This window comes from Seriola lalandi, unplaced genomic scaffold (genome assembly GCF_002814215.2).
Source record: "Seriola lalandi dorsalis isolate HSWRI2012SDOR001 ecotype SW California unplaced genomic scaffold, Sedor1 jcf7180002054570, whole genome shotgun sequence".
NCBI classification, from domain to species: domain Eukaryota; kingdom Metazoa; phylum Chordata; class Actinopteri; order Carangiformes; family Carangidae; genus Seriola; species Seriola lalandi.
In genome coordinates, this window is record NW_019525123.1 from 3,801,285 (window position 1) to 3,816,467 (window position 15,183).

Consider the following 15,183-nt stretch of genomic DNA (forward strand, 5'->3'; position numbering starts at 1 on the left):
TTAGCATTTGTTGTGTATTTTGTGCCTAAATTGTATTTCAACATCATTAAAATTGATAGAGTGCTACCTCTTGGGTGTTTATTTAGTTAAGTGGAGGAGAGAGAGATGAGGGAAAGTTATAACAATCAGCACACTTCTCTCTAGACAGGCCTGGTCGTTCTAACTCCCATTATCCATTTTCACAGCACCCCAACATGCTCAAGATCAAGGGGGCAGCCGGGGGCTTGCATTGACTCACACACACACGCACAGACTTGACAGCCAGCCTCTCTTTTCCCTTGGCCTTTCTCTCTTTTGCTGCCTTTCCATCTCTCTCCCTCTGTAATCTCTAGGGCCCTCGCCCCTATAAGACTGTAGTAAACTGTACCAAAACCCTGGCAGTCGTCTCCTTCCTCGCAGGCGAATTACTCTCTAATCCCTGTAATGAGTCCAAAGATGCTTATTTATGCTGGAGTTAACCTCCACCAGTGAGCCCAGCCCCAGGCCAAACACACCCCAGCTGAGTGAAGCCTTTCCTGGGCTGATGAGAGGAGTGGGGTAGGGTGGGGAGGTGGGTTACCTCCCACCTCTCCTTCCCTCCCCCTTCCTCCCCTCTCCCGCTCTCATCACTAGGGTTTAATTGCTGATTGCTGAGACGATCAATCGGAACTGCAGGCGTGATAGAAAGCCTATTGCGGAGAGCTGGTCTCAGATCTACTGGCTCAGGAAGACATACACACGTTTTCACTCAGACGGGGTTAATGTTTCCGTTGAGCAGAGAGGATAAAGCATGAAATATTTGTCCTCATTAGGTGCATGAATGCCCTGAAGAATACTGTGCAGTTGGAGTGGCAGGGCTGACCGTTGCTATCTTTATTTCTTTTACAACTTCCGCAGTTCTGCAGATCATATGTGATAGAATATATGTCCTTGGAGGTAATGCAAGTCCAAGATTGATGAATTGTATGGTTTAAAGCACATATAGAAATATTGAAACAACCCCTCTTTGGATTTAAACAAAATGCGCACCTTGAGGTGGAGTTTTCAAGATGATGATTGGTTTGACATTATGTAAAAAACACAGCTCATCACGTGGATACTCGAAGCTCCTCTCTCACATCAAGGACATTTTGACTAATGAATCCTGGAGCAATGCTTATAAAGGCTGAGACGGGAAAGACTGGTTGTCAATATTTTATGCACTACATTACATTAATGTACAGTGAGTCTCATAAAGCGAGATTAAGGAGATGTTTGAGATTAAGGATGCATACATGATGAACCCTAATGCCACTGGGACATGTCATTGTCTTAACATTCAGACAGACTTACAATCCAAACCTTTTTGCAGATATTACTCGACAACTCCCGTCCCAAATCCCCAGGAAAGAGAATAGATAAAGAAGAAACAGTGCATTAAAGTCTATTAATTGAGTTAGGCCATGGATTGAATTAGTTGGTAGTTGGAACAGGGCTCTGGACTTAAGGAAGGTAGCTAGGGCTCCGTTAAGCCTATCTGTCTTTGGATCTTTTCTAATTCACTGGCTCCGTGTGGAGAAGAAAAAGAGGAAGAAGCCCAGATTCCCAGCGGCTATGCAAAGCAATCTGCACATTCACACGCAGCCATTTAGGGAGCAAATTGGCCCTGTGCCCCCTCTGACGAAGGTTTTAAGAGAAAGGGAATTAGGGCGTTGAATCCCTAACTAGATCTCCTTCTTTGATGAGCCTCTTTATCCGCCTGTCCCTCATCTCCATTTCTTTGATGTGAGGCATTGATTTTCCTGATTAAATAGTTTTTAAAGTAAAAAGCTCTTCTCTGGGCTCTGTAATACTGGGTACTTTACTGTACCTATGTAGGTTCGTTTGTGTGCATGCTTGTTGAATAGTCCATCTGTAGTATTCTTTAATTGGAACAGAGCCCTTGGCTTGCAGATACTAATAAGGATAGTACAATAGCTTTGATTCGTATATGCATATTTTTCTCTGAGAAAGAATGTTATCATTTAAGCTTATGCCTGGCTTTTACCTCTTCATTTGAAATGGCTAGAAGGACACAGGAAGCCCTGTGCATCTCTAATGAAATTAAAGAGTAAAAACACCCTTTTTCACTTCAACAAAATTCCATCTCTGGTACTTCTGCTGTTGGTGTCAGCTTTTACCTACTTTTCAACAGGTAAGGGAATTGCATCCCTCTTGTAATGGGAGATATTTCCAACAACTGACATCACTTTCAAAGAGTGAATGACATTATTTTCATGCCAAGAAAACATGAAACAAAAAATGCACCAGTTATTTGTTGACACCTCAGAGGATTTTTGACACCTGTACATGTTTTTCTTGTGGCATGTCCAATATGTCAATAGGAGTTACAAGTATCTCTCATATTTCATCTATTCAATAAAAGACGTGCCAAACACAAAACACCAAAATTCCTCCAAGGTAGTGAAATCCTAGGTGTGCTCAAGTTCAGGGCTGCAGCCTCTGCAGGTATCTCCGTTATGAGAGTTCTTTCAACACCTGCTGGGCTTTGGATACCACCGGGCCCAATTATCTTAGTCTGCCTCCTCTTTTTAACCACCTCTTCAGTCTAACAGGTCAGGGGGACAATCAATCACACCTAAAATAAGGAAGTAATTTCCTGAGATTTTATCATGGTGTTGAGGTTTTGTCTGGTTGCATTTCACAATTTGAGAAAGATGAAGCGACACTGGTTTGGGAATATTTGGCCTTTTCCTTTTTGTTCTCAAGACCCAGAATAATTTGAGATCTATGTGATCTATATGTGTATCTCAATATGTGTAGTTTGGAAGAGCAAAGACAAAGATCAAGGCAATGCACTAAAAAGTTCTATATCCTATAATTAATGTAGATAAAGGTTATTGTACTGTATAACCTAAAAACATTTCAGTGTAGGCTATATCCTCCTCAACCACATCAAAAACAAAGATACCCCTGATAAACCCTTGTATAAAACCAGAAATGTGGAGGTTAGATTCACAACACTCAATATTAGATACCTTGTTATACTACATATCTATTTAATATTTCACCTTTAAGCCAGTTTCAAAATTTGCTGGATTTTTTTTTTTCATGAAGTGGTGGACATACTGTAGTTAATCCAGTTTTTCAATATTTCACATACAGATTTTTCTGTAGCATACATATAAATCCATCTGGTCTGAACAGTTTTTTTCCCTTGAAGCCCCATGGAACACAGTTTTTCTAGATTCTAAAATCCCCAAAAATGTACCCTGACTGAGCAATAAATTGTGGTGTTGTTTTTGATTTTGTGTTTTTTCGGCATATTTTGTATTTCACATTCTCTCACTCTAACACAGGGCTAAAGAGTTGGAAGCAAACTTTACCTGACCTGTCCTCTGATTGGATGAGCCAGGACAGGAGTAGCGAGGGCATGATAGGGGATTATAGACAGGTGTGTTTGGTGTGCCTGGGGTAAGATCTACCAAAGCCAAGCCTGTTTGTGTGTGCGCATCTTCCAGTCTGTGCGTGTGTTTAGCAATCTCAGTCCTCTTCGTACCGATGTCTAGAACAGACTAAATGAGCAATAATCTGCACACATCCCTCCAGATGTCCCAGTGAATTTCCTGTGGCTTAAGGCACCAGCTGAGCTCTTTGAAAGTTTTGATAACTTCTGCAAATGTGATTGAACCTCTGCTTGTTCAGGAATGTCGTGCAGGACACAATGCGCTTATTCCTATTTCCCCTCAAAGAGATGAAAAAGGAGGCATGCGCTTTCTCTGGTACTTGTGCACCTATTGGCACAATACAGTCATATTCACTTTTTAAGACGATTGTGAGAGAAATATGTTTGATATGTGGTTTAAAAGCTGAGAAATTAAAATTTAAATAACATTATTCTGATAGACTTTTTTTTTTAAAGTTGCACGACCATATTCTACTTTGGTCATTGTGTATTCAAGGTTACTAAAAGATGAATGTTCCAATGTGGTTTCTATCCAGTTTTATATAACACAAATTAGATGTGCCATTCAAAAAAATTGAAAATCTATCTCTATTTGGTTAACTCTTTTTGTATCATCAAGTGCATTGTTGCAGTTGAGGCCACAGACTCGTTTCTATAAATATGGTTCTGATCATTGTGCAATCAAGCAAAAGTTGTCAGCAACAACAGAGGAAGACAGTGGAATAGAGCTTTATTCCTCATCATCTGTCAATCAGTGCTACTACAAGGCCCTCAATCCACACAAGCAACCAAATACAAGCAGGAGCACATGTAAAGTGTCATGAATATTTGATAACGTCCTGCCAATCTGACCGCCATTACTTCCATTCATTGACAAAATCTAATATTACAAATCTCAGAGCCAAGTTGAGAACAAAAATATGTAAGAATGTAAAACAGAAATGTAATAATGGCCATGGATGGAATTTTCAATAAAGCAGCCTCTCATGGGTATAGACAGAAGCATCAAGCCTGTATGTAAGGATAATATAGTTTCTGTCTGGAAAATGTAACAAGAGGAATTTCTAAATTACATGTGTAGGCAACACACTGAACAATGAGAACAGCAGGCGGAAAAAGCCTAACCCTGTTAAGTATGAGGCTGCCGGGTAATGACAATGTATTTGTGCATTTCAGCATCTTGGAATCTACGGCTTGCCGGGGAAGGAATAAACATATTTTTTGTGGTTGCCATGGATACCTGTCTGTGAAGGTTTTGCTGTGAGTCTCGACTCCTCCAGGAGATCAGTGAACCGCATGTGTCAACCAACATTAACCTGCTCAGTCCAACAGATGCGCTGAGACACACATGCACAAGAAAGAATAATAAACACACACAAACATACACATTAACCTCCTCGTGTCAACATAGAGTACAGTGCAAACTGAACTGCAGCTTCTAAACACACAAATGCATAGTTGTGAATAGAGCTACGCATTGTCAGAGCTGATATACTCTTGAGTAAACGTGGAGCTGTAACCTGAGAAAAAACTTTGATTATGATGTTGTTCTTGTTCATGAGGTTTAGTCCTCCCTCTTATACTATACCGTACAACACTGTATATTTACTCTAAATGTTGTAGTTTGTTTTTTCTGGTGTGGTGGCTCAAGTTCCCTAATTTTCCCCTTAGCTCTATTTTTTTTTTTTGTTCTTACTTACTCTCAGACAATTCATGTGTGGTGCTTTAGCTTAACATGTAAAGCATTCAGCCAGGGTTATAGGATTGTTCCAGCTGGGACCATGTCAACTACATTATGCATTTATATTCCTGCAGCACCCACCAAATTAATATATATGCATACTATAACTGACCCTGTTAGAGCAGGGTCAAGTATAGTGTGGCATAATATAGAAAATACAGCCTGTGCCTGTCTCACATTATTATAGGGTATAGTTTTTTTTTTTCTTTACATAACTTCAACCAAATCCTAGAAATAAAACCAATTTTTGTAAAGATCAGTTTTCCAAGATTAAAATTTTTGTGGTTTGGCCACAGTGCAACGCCCTCCTCTGGGAAGTAATGGTAGACTGTTTAATAACTGGAGAAATTTAAGAAAAAAGGACATAAATTGGGGCCCCAGATTTTCTGAAATTCCAATTTAGAATCAGCTCTCTGGCATTTTCAGTGTCTTTGTTTCCATCCTCTTCACAAACATGCCAGACTTTTCTCTGTAGGGCCCCTAACTGACACTCTGGGCTCGCTGTCAAGTATTATGTTCTCAAGTGTTTGTGCTTGTCTTCTGCGCCAAGCTGCTGGAGTCCTCTCTGCCCCATCCACAAAGGCTTACACAACATTCAGCAGTCATATCTCTGATTGTCTATCTAGGAGCCCAGCGTGTTTTCTCTCAAAGTCAAATTAAAAAGGTATGCCAGAAAAGAGACTGTATCTGCAATTCAGAACACATTTTTCTATCAGACAGGAGATATATTGCCGACTAAGTATTGTCAGATGTTGGCAAATTCCACATATTTTTCATATCCGGCCCCCTGAAACTTGGGGCCGCTTCAAGACTCAAGGCACATCATCGACAAAGACTCTGTTTGACCTTAGGAGCACAGGCAGAAATGAACCAAATATCCATTCTGTTTTCTACGAAAATATTTTCTCTGATATAAATGCAATATCACTGGCCATAAATCATTTAGTAAATCATTTGGAAATCATTTGAAAAAACACATTTATTTGGTGGGTGTTCATCAATAAATGTGGCTCCTGTGGAAGGTTTTATTTATATATTCATGCATTCAATAGATTCAGTTATTCATGTATTCACTCATTCACAAGGCCTAGTCAGTGGCTATGCGTCAGGCCCCCGTGTGTGTGTATATATGTGTGTGTGTGTGTGTGTGTGTGTGTGTGTGTGTGTGTGTGACCTGCGGCGTAGCCCTGCTATGCTGCGGGCTAGTGCTGTTCCCCAGGGGGCTCTCATCTTTTACTGAGCCCTGACAGAAGATGGAGGCTGGGAGAGGGGTCCGCTGCATTAAAAAGCCTTTACCTAGCTCTGATTTATCACCCTGCCTCACACATACACACCCACACTCACACACGCAGACACACACAAACCTGCCTGCCAACTCTGCGCCATCTCACCATTCCTCGCCGCAGCTAGACTCTACACTCTATCAAACACACAGACATATAGATGCATGCATGCACACACACACACACACACACACACACACACAGAATCAAATGGACACACATTCACACACCATCAAACACATACTCGTTCCATCATAAGATGGCTGCCTCAGAGAAAGAGTGAGGGAGCGAGGCGCCACACTCCGCACCACAGTGGTGATTTTGCATTTTAATGGTACTGTTCCTCTCCTTCCCTTTACTCTTCTTTCCCCTCAGTTGGTAATTCTGGTGAGTCGCAGGAAGGTAGCAAGTCACCAGCTACCTCACCACAGAAGACAGAGCAACACAATTGCTGGACACCGTTTCCTGGGTAGGTCAACTGCAAATGGCTGCATTTGAATTTACCAGCCACTGTGGAGGTGAGGGAGGAGAGTGTGTTCGCACTGTGGAGGAAGTAGATTGTCATTAAGCCACAACAAGCAGCATGGCGTGCTAGAGGACAGCCTCTGCACACACTCCATATGAACCTCTTAATTGCACACGAAGACACCCACACACACACACAAATAGACAAGGAAAAGAAGAATAATGCTCACAAAATTCAAATTCCAAGCAGCATGCATTCACCCTAAACTGAGACATGGACAAAGGTGAACATTGGTTTTAAAATGCACTACAACAAACACAAAGATACACACATACAATCACACACACGCTCACAGGACTTTGTCCTTGAGAGGGTCCAAGACATAGTAATCGTATTCATTCATTCATTCATACATATGGGTGGAATACATTTGCTCCATCTCCGCTCGACTTATTGCATGAGCGCTGATAAAAACTGGGAACAAAAAAAAAAAGAAAAAAGAAAAAAGAAAAAAAGAAACAGAGGGAGGGAATTTAATCTCTGAATAAAAACCTTTTTCCCCAACACACATTAATACAAGTTGACTGCACAAGTTGTATGTTTACCATTACAAATTTTGGGGATTTTTATTCAACCTTTGTTCAGTCACGTTACACCAGGTGAAATCAAGGATCTCTTTTATGACTCCTGCACAGTAGTAGTGACCAAGAACAAGAAAAAACACAACTTTTCTGGTCACACCACAAAGACATTTTTAAACAAACAAAATTAAACTATGAATACAGAACTGCCTTCACTGAAACACCCAAACTGGTTTATAGCAGTTTTTCTTTCCTATTTAAGCTTTGTTGTGTACACTTTATTACCCCTATGTACATCATTATTACAGGCATTTATATGGCATTTGTAAAAAAAAAAATCAATGATTTTGTGCTTTTGATGTGTGTATCAGTGCTGAAGGGCATCTATTTTCTTTGGAGAGCAATAACCAGAGCAGTACATAAAACATTTTGGGAATTGCAAAGCAGTCACAGGGTCAGGGAAGAGCATTGGAACATAAAAGAAAATGGTGAAAATGAAATCTTCTCTGTCTTCTAGCAAGTTTTGTCTTGTAGATGCTTGTAAATTAGTCTAGAGCATGTCTTACAGCTTGTGTGCATGTGTATGTGATCCAAGCAAGAAGCTGATGCTCTGTAGTGTGAAATTCAAACCTTTTGTGTGTGCGTGTTAGCCAGTGGTACCTTATATGTTGGAAAGAATAATAAGAAAGCTCCTCCATCATTCACAGAGTGTGTGTGTAGTACTGAATGTGCGTGTTTGTGAAAGAGGAGGAGGAGGAGGAGGAGGAGGAGAGATCGCTGGTAATGGAATAATTTTTCGTTTGTTGTAAAGAAGATTGCTAGTGTTAAAGAAATGGTGATAATAACACTGTTCAGGCTGAAAATGGGAATAAATCCTTTATTTAACTTCTAATTCTATGAATTTTGGAAATAGTGCATTTTCAAAATAGGTGAACACAAAAACACAAAATGGGAAGCTAAAATTCTAAATCCTTTTTCTTTTGCCCTAAAGATTACTATTTACACCCATAAAATCCATGATGAAATGATACAAGCGTTTTAACAATTGTTTTGTGTGTGTAAGCCTGTGTATATTCTCATTTGTCCAGGTCATAGTATCCTAAAGGAGTTTTTTAAATCGAAAACAACTGGACTAGGTTATTTGTCTGTGAAGACGTTTCACCTCTCATCCAAGAGGCTTCATCAGTTCGTGTACGCATCTGACCAGGCTAGGACTGGTCCTGACTGCCCTTTGTGTGCGTGTGTGTGTGTGGTGTGTGTGTGTGTGAGAGAGAGAGTTTTTGTGCTTGTCCATGTGTGTATTACAGCAGGACAATCCACAGTTGCAGATCAGCTGCATGTCCCCACCACTTGCTAGTTTACTGTTAGATGTTCATGATCTGTGTGTGTGTGTGTGTGTGTGTGTGTGTGTGTGTGTATGTCTGTGCCTGATTTGTCGGGCATAAGTCATTTGTCCTTAAAAGCAGTAACATTTTGCAGCTAATCTATGTGTTTGTGTGTGTGTGTGCTGTGGAAATGGAGGGTGAGAGGAAGGATGCTACAGCTGTTGCCTCCAAATCCATAATTTATTGTTGGGAATGCTACAATCTAGATTACATATCTCGCATCTTAAAAGTGTATTTTCCCATATACAGCAATCTATAGCTCATCAAAATTCATTCCGCTTCAGCATAAACAATCCCCTTGTCCTCTCACCCCTGAATATGTGTATGCATGTGTGTGTGTGTGTTGTGTGTGTGTGTGTGTGTGTGTGTGTGTGTATACATGTATTTGTCCGTATGGCATAAACAATCCCCTACTCCTGTCAGGAACACAGAGTGATCCATCAGTTTCTCCACAGAAAACCAATTTCACTGGAGATGTTCAGTTTTTCACAGACACAAACCACCTATCCTTGCAGAGAGAGTAAAAGGGGGAAAAGAGAGAAAGACACACACATACACAGAACAGAGGGAGATAAAGAAAGAGGGAAAAGAATGGCAAAGAAATAGAACAGGGAAGAGAAGGAGACGTGAAGAAAAATTGAAAGAGAAGGATGGGAAGAATAAGGGAAAATAAAAAAGACCAATCTTGCTATGTTTAATAGGACGCACTGTTATTTGCTATCTCATCAGTTCAATATAGTACGTAAAAACCGTTCATCTGTTGCCCTATACTCATATGCACTGGGAGTTGACACATAGCGCCTGTCAAGTAGGCTTTATGTGACTGCTCCAAAAAAAAGCTACAGTTTCAGTCTCTACACAGTGGTGTTTGTGATAAAAAAAAAAAAAAAAAGGAATAAAGATGAAAGACTGAAAGAAAAAAAAAGAGAATTTCTTGCTTTTGACCGTTAAAGCTTGAAGTGTGGAATTATGAGCGAGGAGCAAAGCATGCTGTGGCGGCCCAGTTTTGCTGTGTTGAAGCGGGCAGATGACAACATAATTACAGAGTCATCTTATAACACGTGATTAAACAAACAATGCATGTCGTCTCCTCCTAAGGTCCCCATTTCCAGCATCTTTTATTTTCATGCATGTGTTTGCTGAATAGTGGTGTTCTATGTGTACGCTCATAGGAAGGAAAAAGGAGGTGAATCCATGCATATTTGTGAACATATGTGCTAACCCCCAGACATAGCCAGACGGAAATATTGTATGCAGACAAACAGGCAATGGACAGCAGGCTAATGTATCTTTGTTGTAATGGGCTTAAGTTAAAACAAGATGAGAAAGGCCTTCATTTTAGAGGAGCTGCGTTGCTACTAATGACTAGAGGGCCCCCAACTGCCATCTCAGCCTATTATAACTTCAAGATAGCTCTTCTGTGTTTTTAAAGATGAATGCAAATTAAAAAGCATTAGGCTACATTCATTTGCAGTCTTTGGCATATAGGCCACTTTTGGTCTGAGGGCCACTTAAGGCTGCCTTATTTCTTCAAATGACCTTGAAATCAAAGAAAGAGCAAGTTTTAATGATTTAGAGGGCTCTTAAAGACTCGAAAGGAAAAGCAACACAGGGCCTCATTAAAATTTTCATTTAAACATTAAAAAAGCTTTTTGTTACAAATGTTCCTGCCAGGATGCTGAGTTGATATACAAAGAAAACCATAAGAAGGCCCAGCATCTGAGCCAATTTGATGCCAATGCATCTCCTCATCCCTTCATCAGTGATTCTATAAATTACAAGGCATGCTTATTTGGCTACTTTATAATTTTCTTTGCGAGACTTGGGTTTGTGTGTGTGATAAACGACAAGCTGTGGAGCGTTGTGATTTGGTGCAGGGCCTGTGAATGACCTAGGGAATGCATTGTGTCACTTTATATTTAGCTTCTATTTCCTCACTGCCTGCTCTTCTGCTGCACATGGTATGATTTCACTTTGTGAGTGTATGTGTGTTTGTACGTGAACAAAGAGTGAGACATATCCCATCACCCCCTAAAATTCCTTCATTCCCTCCTCCATTGCTCCTTTATTTCCCCAACGACTCAACTTGCCTTGTAAAAACCTTAGCCTGGCTGCTCAGCGCCCTTTAAAATGTAAAGCAATATTAGTGTCTGACACGTTGATCTCTGTTACTATGGTATTGTTTCAGAGGTCCAATGAATGTAAAGAAAGCTGCGACTGTCCAGACTTAAGTGGGTGGGTGCGAAAATGTTGACTTTACATGCTGTTTTCACACTGGAGTAAAATATGTAAGGATCTAATGAAAGAACTGTAATACTGTGTGTTTGTTACAGGTGGTAAGGTATTAGAAATGCCAAAAAAGAGAAAATGTGCCAAATATTTTTCAGTTTTTGGCATGTGGATCCAGCCTCTCCATAACTTCACCTCTCGTGCGTTTAGTTATTTACAGCCCTGACAACAAAAAAAGCCTTGAACTGTTCCGCAAACTACACAGCACCCTTTGTGTCACAGGCAAAACAGGAAATCAGGCTTTTGTCCGCTCGAGATGGCATCAAAAAACATCGTGTTTCATCTGTCTTAAGCAATCCCATCTTGACGACTTCACACGTCCCCATGTGGGGCTGTGCTGTTCCTCAGAACAGATTGGGAAACAGCACAAACGATCTGCCGGGGAAGTCCCAGCGGGCTGCCATAACATGCTCGTTTGCCGACGTACCTCTGTTGCACAGAGCCCATGTTTGATTCCTCTCAGGTTGCCCCTCCCTTTCTTTCTCACTCTCACTTCACTTCTATCACTTGCTCATTTCGCTGTCTATATCACCTACTTCCTTTCTTTCTCTCTTTCGCTCTGTCCCTGACACTCAGTCTCTGTCAGCCTGTTGGCCTGTCTGTCTCTTTTTCTTTTTCTCTCGGGCCTGCCTCTCTTTCTCCCTCACACCTCCTCCTCTTTCTCTTTTGCTTTAAAATACGTGTTAGTTGGCTGTGTGTCTTGTAGAAATGCCAGCAGTAATTGTATCCTTCATCCACAATGCAATAGTAAGGCAGGTGTACCCCCCCACCCCTCCATTTTCCTCACCTTCTTTCTTTCTTTTCGTACCTCAGAAATGAAACGTATTGCAGCAGTAAACACTCAAAGCAGGAAGGCCAAAAGATATACAGAAAAAAAGATTAGATCTCCTTTTTCATATGTTAGTTTGTGTGCAGCCTTTGTTGACACCTGAGTTAATCCAGAGAAAAGGCTGTTAATGTTTATTTTCCATCTGAAAGGATGAATCACTACGAACACTAAGAATTGTGCTTTTTGTTGCCTATGTGTCCTCATCCCCACTGATGCAGCGCGCCCAACTGTACAAACAATATTTATCTCCTCATTTACTAAAAAAGCACACTGAATTTACTCCTGGGGATAAAAGTTGCAAAGTTTTACAGAATCAGTTGTTGGATGAGTCTAAAAGTTGCATTACACCTGTTAACAGAAAAACAACAGGTTCTGTTTTGGTGCATACCCCCAAATACAGCCAGCAATAAATAATAAGATTTCATGTTGAGTATTTGTTCACGGGGGACAATGGTTTCCTGATTTCTCAGGTGTAATGCTTTGGTGGATGAAACACAGGTGTAGGAGATATCGTGTGGTGGATGGAACCCAGGTGCCGGAGTTATTTCCGGTCTGTGCCGTTAATCACCAAGCTGACGCTGAAATATGGCTTGCAATTTAGCAGTTTTAAAATAGAGTTCCCTTGACTGCATATACTTAGGTTGGGAAATAATAACAAGGGCAAGATAAAGTCAAGAGACTGTGAGAATGTTTCATATGAATGTGTGCTGCAAAATGTGTTGTGTTTTATCAGCGAATGTGGGCACAAAGTCTGAAGGATAATAGAAACTAGAAAGGATCTGATGCTGTCTGCCTGATAACAATAATTTGACAGTTTCAATTCCTATGGAGCAATCACGTCTTTGATGTAAGGAGCTGATTAATAAGTAACTTCACCAATCCCTGTTAAAGGATTTTATGTGCAAATGCAGCCTTCTAAGTAAGAACAAATGAGCAAGAACAAGCAAAGTCCCTGTTTTTTCACAAAACACGTTAACTCTTTTTGTAGGGCCACAAAAAAAACAACATAGAGGCATGGAAAGTGTGTTTTTGCGCAGGCACTATTGATTTGAATTCCATAGATGAACCCACACATGAATGTATTGTCAATAAACACAAACATGAGACTATGTTTGCTTTAAAACAAGCTCTCTTCCTTTTTTCCTGTTCCTGTTTTCATTCAGTTGTCTCCTGGCTTCTGGAAGAGTCAGAATGTGACAAAGGTTTACATCAGAGACAGACTGTCTAAATATCTGATTATAAGCTGTTTATCCTCGTTAAATGATGACAACATAGTAACGCCAATACGCAAGAGGCCTCAGATGTGAAGCTGGTCAATATCTATTGACAGACAAATCATTGTTGTTGTTCTTTCGTTTTGTCATTGTCCAGGCCCAATGCATGCGGGGCTAAACTGGGAGTGAATGTGATTGGATTTTCAGTCTCCGTCATTAAATTCCCATGCGGGGAATACTAATTCCAGTATTTAGTGCGGTGATGCTAGGGCTTGCTTTCATCTTAAACTGATTCCAGTCTAATTAGATTGGGCATGTGGGGGGTGGTGGATGTACGTCTGGACTAATCCCTGCCTCTCTCTCCCAAACATTGTATTATCCAGAGAAAATCCATTGGCTGCAGGCTATTCAAAGCCAGATCTGCCTCCACTGCAGCCTCTGTACTGTATCATCTGGAAAGCTGTGGCTAGAAGGGTGCACGGTGCAGTGAGGGTGGAACCTAATGGTCATGAGTGATGTATGGGTTGCAGAAAACGCCATTTAGAATTTACAGTAAACCTTTTATCGTGTATTCAGGGCAAGACCGCTCACTGCTGTGGCCTCTTTAGCAAAGCTGTGTCTGAACTACTATGAACTACTCTTCTCTTCAGAGGGCCTTTATATTCTAGGACAGTGCAGTTAAGCAGTGGAATTGCGTGGCCACCAAAATACAGTCACATCAAAATGGTTCTTTTTTTAAGGTTTTATATTTTGTTAGACCCCTAAACAGTAATTTCAGAAGATATGAGTCAGAATTTGCAAACAATACACTTGCACACGCATTTTCTGTGCACAGATCAGCCTGTCACCCTGCTTGTGAATTACTGACAGACTACAGTAAAAACACAGTGTAAAGAGGTCCTTCTTCTAAGCGCTGAGAAGGCCAGAAAAATGAAAGGCCTTCAGCCATTATTCTCCACAAAGGTCAAATGCAATTCAATCCCATAGTATGTGGGGGGGGTGGGGGACTACCTTGGCAACCGCCTACACTTTAAGGGTGAGCAACAGGAAAGGACAATTCAGCAGCACATTCGTCAAGGGCGAGGGGTGAAGTCAGAAGGGGGGAGAAAAAAGCTGTTTTTGAGGCTTTTACATGTCGCGGCTGTTTCACTCCACACTGAAGTGTTTGAACAAAACAATAAAGGTGACAACCGATTCTGACAGAGTGAAAAGATCCTCATCTTTCCCTTCATTTTTGATGTCCTTGTGAAATTTCATTAGGTGGATTTAACGACTTGTGAATGTTGGCTTTCTCCGTGACCCTGACACTGGTGGCGGACATGTCTCGCTGGCAGGGTGATGTATTGTGTTGAGGTATTCCTGAGGTGCAATTTTTAATGTGACAGCATCTGTTGACCTCAGATCTTAAAAGTCACCTTCCTGTCTCACATTGGCATTAAATTTGCCTCCATCTATCTATCTATCTATCTATCTATCTATCTATCTATCTATCTATCTATCTATCTATCTATCTATCTATCTATCTATCTATCTATCTATCTTTAATAAAAATGTTATGTGCTTCAGTTGCCAGCAGTATGCACTCTGTTCAACCCATCAGCATGGGCTTTACACACCAGTAACGAAAGGATCAACCTTTGCAGTTTTAGGAAATAACAAATGTTCTATGTTCTCTATTGTGGTTATATATATCCATGGTTGTGATTTATTACTGTTTTGTGGGCTTTTCTGTTATAATGGGACGGGTCTAGAGTGGCACCTGATCAGATCCAGATTAGCAGACACTTCCAAACATAATCCCAGCATCAGTTTAGAGTCAGATTACCACAAATAGCATAATGACGGGAAATACCCATTATATGATTTAGAATTTTAGTCTGTCAGTGAAGGGCATGTCAATTATTAGAAGGATGTTGACACAATACATATCATGTTAACAGTGTGACATAGGTATACCTGAAAATTTTGAAA